The 7,133-nt window shown below is 37.0% G+C and overlaps 1 non-coding gene across 1 annotated transcript; it reads right to left on the bottom strand.

The window, feature by feature from the left end:
* Positions 1-3,184: 3,184 nt before the first annotated feature.
* Positions 3,185-3,310, bottom strand: LOC111816243. Its single transcript, XR_002820688.1, has one exon. It is a non-coding gene; the product is annotated as a U6atac minor spliceosomal RNA (small nuclear RNA).
* Positions 3,311-7,133: the final 3,823 nt, after the last annotated feature.

The raw sequence follows: 7,133 nt of genomic DNA, 5'->3' as shown, positions 1-7,133 counted from the left end.
CGGCCCACGCTGTGCCTGGGCTGGGACTGGTCCCGCCGGCGCAGGGTAGCAGGAAACTCTCCGCACACTCACCGGACCTGGGCTAGGACTGGGTCTCTGAGTCATTTTATTTTAAAAAATCTTCTTTATCTATTTGGGTTGTTTCAAAGATTTTGCTATTATAAATTGTGCTGCTGTCAATGTGGGTACTCACGTGTCTCCGTAGTATGAGGCTTTTAATTCTTTCTGGAAGATACCAAAAAGATAACAGCTGGATCAAATAGAACCTTTGTTTTTTTGTTTTTTGAGGAATCTCCACACTGATTCTCATAACTGTTATACAAGTCTACACTTCCACAAACAGTTGCGAAGGGCTCCTTTACTGCCATAGCCCAACCAGTATTTGTTATTGGTATATTCTTGATAAGAGCCATTCTTTCTGGAGTGAAATGGAATCTCAGAATTGTTTTAATTTTCATCTCTTGAATTACCAGTGATGTTGAACATTGTTTCATATATTTACTTGGTTCTACTTCATCTGAGAAGTATCTCTTCATTTCAGATGCCCATTTTTGGATTAATTCTATAAATTTGGAGGATCTGATACTTTTTGGTTCTTTATATATACTAGATTTTTGCCTTTTGAGAAACAGCTGGTAATCTTTTATAAGAGAAAAATAAAAGGAATAAGGATATGAAAATAATAAGTTAGATTATTATTATTTGCTAATGACATGGTACACTACAGAGACCTCCAAAACTCCACCAAAACCCTTCTAGATTTAAAAATCAAATTCAGTCACCTAGCTGAACACTCAAAATCAACACCCAAAATTCAATAGCATTCTGTACACAAATAAACTCACTGTGAGAGAAATTAGGGAAATAATACCATTCAAGTAGCATGGAGCTGGGTGTGATGGTGCATGCCTCTAATCACAGCACTCTGTGGGGCAGGAGGATGGCTGTGAATTCAAGGCCACCTGGACAATGAAACGAGTTCAAAGCCAGTGTTGAACTATATAGTGAGACCCTGTATCAATCCTCAGCCCCCACAAAATAGCATAAAAATGAAATATTTAGGAATTAATCTAACAAAACAAATGAAAAATCTCCACATTGAAAACAGTAGTAGTCTGAAAAAGGAAATGGAAGAGGATGTCAGAAAATGGAAAGATACTCCTTGCTTTTGGGTACTAAGAACAAATATAGTAAAAATGGCTGTAATCCCAAGATTGTTATATAGATTTGATGCAATCACAATCAAAATAATGACAGTATATCTCACAGAATTAAGAAAACATTCATAAAGTTCATTTGGAAGTAGAGGAGATCCAGAATAACAAAAACAGTTCTGGGCAATAAAGACGAAGCACAAGGCATTACGGTCCTAGACTTGAAGTTATAGTGTAAAGCTACTATGTTAAAAACAAAAACAAAACAAGCATAGTACTTGCAAAAACATAACTGAAGATCAGTGGAACAGATTAGAAGATGCAGTAATAACTCTAAACATACTCAGCCACTTATCTGTGGCCAAGGGGCAAAATGCCTTCACTGGAAGAAAGCTTCTTTACTAAATCATGCTAGAAAACCTGGCTTTCCACATGTCAGAAATTAAAACTAGACCCATGTTTCTCACCATGAACCATATTAAAATTGACATAGATCAAAGACTTAAAACAGAAACACTGCATCTGTTGGAGAATAGAATAGGTAGAACTCTTGAAGACATTGGTGTAGGCAAAGGTTTTATGAATAAACCCTTATGGCTCATGAATTATCTGAAGAATCAACAACTCGTCTTATTAAAAAACTTTTTCACATCAACAGAAACACCAATAAAATGAACAGACAACCAGCAGTGTGAGAAAAATTTTTGCCTGCTATTCCTTAGACAAAGAACCCTGTCAAAGATCAGTTGACTATATACATAGTTTATTTATAGTTGCTCTGTTTTATTGTCCTGTTTGACTTTCTTTGTACCAGAACCATACTCTTGTTTACTGTAGCTATATGTTTTAAAATCAGAGAGTGTGATGCTTCTCTAATTTTCTTTTCTCTCTTTTGGCTATTATGGATCCCTTGTAGCTCCAAATGAATATTAGGATTCCTTTTCTATTTGTATAAGCACAGTATCATTGATAGTTTGTCAGGAACTACACTAATTCTTTAGATTGCTTTGGGTCCTGTGGACAATTAAAAATATTATGCCCTCCAATCTATGAGTATGTGGTCACTCTCTGTTCTTTCTTTAATTTCTTTGATTAATGTTTTGTACTTGTCAGGGTGCACGTCTTTTTTTGCTTAATTCATAAGTATTTTATTATTATTGATGCTATTGTAAAGGGGATTGGTTTTATAATTTTCATTTATAGTTAGTGTGTAGAAATGCAACAAATTATACGTTAATTTTGTATTTTTCAACTTTATTAGTTCCTGCACAGATCTTTTCTGTTTTTGTAGGTTGTTTATATATAATGTCATGTCTTACACAGAGATAATTTTATGTTTGTTTGGTTATTCACTTGCCTAATTATTTATTTGAGTAACATTTCAAGTACTATGTTGAATAGAAGTAGCAAGAATGGATATTCCTTTGCTTTTGATTTTAGAAGAAAAAAATTATGTTTTCCCCGTTAGATAGATGAGTATGTTATTAGCTTTTCATATGGCCTTTGTTAGGTTAAGGTCATTATCTTTAATTAATAGTTTATTTTTTGTCATGAAGAGGTGCTGAATTTCATTAAATTTAATTTTGAGTCTATTCAGATCATTGTTCAATTTTTATTCTCAGTTCTTTTAATAATGGTGTTATTTTGAAACTTATTTTTTAAGTTACATAGAGATAGTTGTGCCCTGTATCTCAGTTTAAGAATTATTTTAATCATAACTTACAGTCCAATGAAACCCATTTTTTAATTTTAATTAATTAATTAATTAATTAATTTTTTTCAGATGGTACATTTTAATTTGTTAGTGCTCAGATAATAAATAGTTTCAGCTCCAGTTCTGTTATTTTTGTTTCATAGAAACAGCTGGTCTCTGTTATGTATATCTGGTCATTATGATACATATTGTAAGAATCAACCCTCAATTGACAAAACATCCTGCCCCTGTACTTTCTTCTTACTTATCTCATTTCTTTTGTTAATTTTTTCTCATAATTTTGTTGATAAACAAATAGCAATGAGACAGTTTCAAACAAAAACAGTGGTTAAATGCCACGAAGTAGGTGGCAATGCCTTAACTGTATGCGTGTTGTCAGGTCCGAGGGCCTCTTCTATCCTTGTCAAGGGGAGTGCTAACCTTCTCTCCTTTCATAAAACACTTAAAACTTATTTTTAACGAGGAGTCTTTTATATGTTAGGCCATTTATGTTCTCTGCTGGTTACTGTAATGGCCAACCTTGATTTTTTAAAAAAAAATTTTATTTATTTATTTATTTATTTTTGTGTGTGTGTGTGCGCGTACGTGGCCAGCTCAGCCCACCAGGGGGCGGGGCTGGCTGGCATGTGGTGCTGGGGGATTGAACAGCGGTCCCCGTGCTTTGCTAAGCGTCTTCTAAGTAGGTGTTTTAGACCACTGAGCCATCTCACCGGCCCCCAATCTTGATTTTTAACTTTATTGGATAGAGAAACACTTAGGAAGTTAGTAAAGCGCACTTCTGGAGGTTTCTGTGAGGAGTTTCCAGACAGGACTGGCATATGGGACCGTACACTGATGGAAGTGGCTCATCTCGTGTGTGGATGGCACACTCCACTAAGTGAGAGGCCTGAATGGTAGTAGGAAGACAGGAAGCACCAACACCAGCATCATGCATCAACATATGTTCTTCCCCTAACCCTGCCCTGGCCGTCCTGAAGAAGGCATTTCCTCTGCTGTGTTCTTCTACCTATTTCTGCTTCACTGCAGGCCTAAGAACAAAGGAGTCAGTGGATGATAGCCTGAAATCCTGGAAACTGTGAGCCACAGAAACTTTTTCTTTTTTGTTGTTCTCAAGTCGCTTGTCAACAGTGATGGAAAGATGACTAGCAATTACACTTGAATAAATGCTTCCACTTTCAGCCAATTCATGTCCTTCATCTGAAGTGAGTAGTGTACGTTGTGGAGAGCATAAATTTGAGTCCTGCTTTTGTTTCTTTTCAAAATCCATTCAGCCTATGCATATTTTGAATGCCATTAGTCTATTTACATTTAAACAGGTTCTGGTAGGCAAGGACTTACTGCTGCCATTTTGGTAACTGATTTCAGTTGCGTTGTAGCTTTTTTCTTTTGCGTGTGATTCTCTCTTCCTTTGTGTTTGGCTTTTTGTAATGACATGATTTTCTTTTATATTTCTTTGTGTGTCTTCTGTAAGTATTTTGTTTGTCGTTACCGTGGGGCTTACACAAAAGCTACATGCATTTGATTGGCAAATTTTCTTTTAGAACATCAAAATATATAATTCTACTTCCTTCTGGATGGAAAGGGTCTGTTCTGAAATCTGCTGATACTCTGCTGGAGGTTCCCTTGTATGTCAAAAGTCATTATTTTTGTCATTGCTTTCAGAATTCTCTATTTTGCTTTGATGATTTGATTACGGTATATCTCAGTGTGAACATTTTATTTTTATACTATTTGGGACTCATTTGGCTTCTTGATTATGCATATCCCTTTTTTCCCCCAAGGTTGAGAAATGTTCTGCCATTATTTCCTTAGATAAGCTTTCTGCCTTTTTGACAGACGTATAATGCAGTTAGTGAGTGGTCTCTTTGATGCCTTTTGTAAGTGCTTTAATTTTCTTTGTGTGTTTATACATTTTGATGAAATTCTCACTTTGTTTATGCCTACATTTTCTGAGCTCACTGAGCATTCTTTTGGCAATTATGGTTAATATTTTGTTAAGTAGTTTTTATGCTTCTTTCTTTTCTTTAGGGTTGACTTCTTTAGACTTGTTTTATTCCTTTCATTGGGGCATTTTCCTCTTTCTTTGTTTTTGTTATAACTCTGTATTGGTATTTGTTTTGGTTTGTGTATAGTTGTCCCCCCAAAGCTTCATGCAGTCTTGGGGCAGCTTCTGGAGTTTGTGATTGATTAATGTGGGTGTGGATGTTGTACCTGTCCTGGGGCAGGTAATTTGCATTTCAATGTAAGGAGGAGAAAGGGGCTAGCTGCTTGAGCTGCTTCTACTCCTCTTTTTGTGCCCTTGCTCTTTGCTGCCTCCATGAAAGGTTGCTTTCTGATTGTTCCATTCTGCCTTGGCGCCAGCTGAATATAGACTGAAACCTCCAGAAACTATGAGCTAAATAAGCCTTCCTTCCTTCATTTTGAGTGTCGGGTATTTGTCCCAGCAACGAGAGAAGAGTAACTAGGACAGTATTCATGCATTTAACAAACAGCACCCCAGTCTTTACAGACTGACTTCATACGGGGATGGACCTGTGCCAGTTGGCCTTGTGAGAGGATTCTGGTGCCTCTTAAATCATTTTTTGTGAATACACTTGCCTTCTAGTCACGTGTGTGTGTATATATAAATTATTTTAGAGTTATTCACTGCTTTTTTCTTCTATTTTTAATTAATTAATTAAAATTAATTGGTATAGCAGCTCTGACTCATAGGTCCTCATGTCTCATGCCCAATTTTGGTGGCCAGCATGGTGCAGGGCCAACCTGGCATGTAGTAACAAAAATCAAACTTGGATCACTGCGCTTTCCAGGTGCGTGCTTAGGCCACTGAGCTATCTCTCCAGCCTCTTTTTTTCCTTTTTGAAACAAGTTTATATCTTTTGCTCCCCTTGGTGTTTGTCTGCTATGCTGTAAATTCTCTGAAAGAGCAGTATGTTACCTCTCTTTTGTTCTCAGTGACAGCTATAATATGGCATCTATAGTATGTTGAGTTTCATCTTTGTTCTCAAATAGGTATGACCAAGATCAGTTCCTCGGGCAGGCCCCTGTAAGCTGCAGTGATGGTCAAATGCTCATTCTATTTCAAGGGAGAAAACAGTGTACTGACTCTGTTTGCTATACTACTACTGATCCTCTGAAGGCAGGAAATCACCCAGTTCTCTTTTGTTCTTAGAGACCCCAGGCATCTTGAATATGCTATATCCTATTAGTGCTTCTTGATAGGTGGGACAAAAGTCAATCCCTTAGGAAACGTTTATTGAAAATAAAATGTTAGAGGTACATTCTGGTTTTCTTGTTCCTTTTCCAGGGAAAAGATGAGAACTGAGAAGTCCTGGTCATGTGGTACTGTGCTGGGGAAGGCTCTATGTTGAAAGAATGCTATGGCTTTTTCAGCTGGCTTTAATTTATGTACTTTTGTGCTTACAAGGGGTGCAGTAAACATAACTAGCTTGGACTTTCTTGGACTTTCAAAATCTCTTCAAAAGAGATTTTGTTCATGTATTGCTGAACTAGTGTCTTTATGAGAGGATAAAAGGCTGGATGTTTCTGTCAGTGACCTTGCTGATATCATGCCTTACCTCTTGAAAGAAAGTTTTCATTTGTTTTTGTGTATGTTGTAATTTTTATCTAAATCCTGAACATTATGAGTAGAATAGTAGAGACTAAGTTAAGCTGCATCTGTGCCTAGAAATATGCATGCCATTCATTTTTCAGCACTCTCAATATGAGGGTTGGAGTGCATTTAGAAATTGAGTTGAGTGAAGGGTTTGCCATTACTGTTACTCACTTTTGTGTACCACAGGCTTCGCATTTCTCTAGTATCAGTCTACTTTTGCTTTGAACTTGGTGTGGGGGTGGAGTGCTAAAGGACCTTTCTGTTTGTACTCCACCTTTAACTATCAGATGACCTTGCATGACCAGCACATAAGGACTCTCCTCATGCTCTTTCTGGGTGTGTGCTGCCAGGTTTGTGGTGGTGATAATGGGGTTTTCTATTGCCCTAGTTCGTCCTCAGTCTTATGTAGGGCTTGTGTTCTTTTTTTAGCTTTTTGTCATAGTGACAAATCATTTGAGATAATCAACTTTAAAGAGGAAGATTTGTTTGGTTTCTTGGTTCCAGAAGTTTCTATAGTCAGCTGGTTCCCATTGCTGTGGTGTTGAGTTGAGGCAGAACATTATAATGGAAGGATGTGGTAGAGAGAAAGTGCTGAGCTTAGCCAGAACACAGAGAGAAACACACACACACACACACACACACACACACA

This window comes from Octodon degus, unplaced genomic scaffold (genome assembly GCF_000260255.1).
Source record: "Octodon degus isolate 3935 unplaced genomic scaffold, OctDeg1.0 scaffold00028, whole genome shotgun sequence".
NCBI classification, from domain to species: Eukaryota; Metazoa; Chordata; class Mammalia; order Rodentia; family Octodontidae; genus Octodon; species Octodon degus.
Note: the sequence above shows the minus strand (reverse complement) of the source record. Positions and strands in the feature narration are given on the sequence as shown.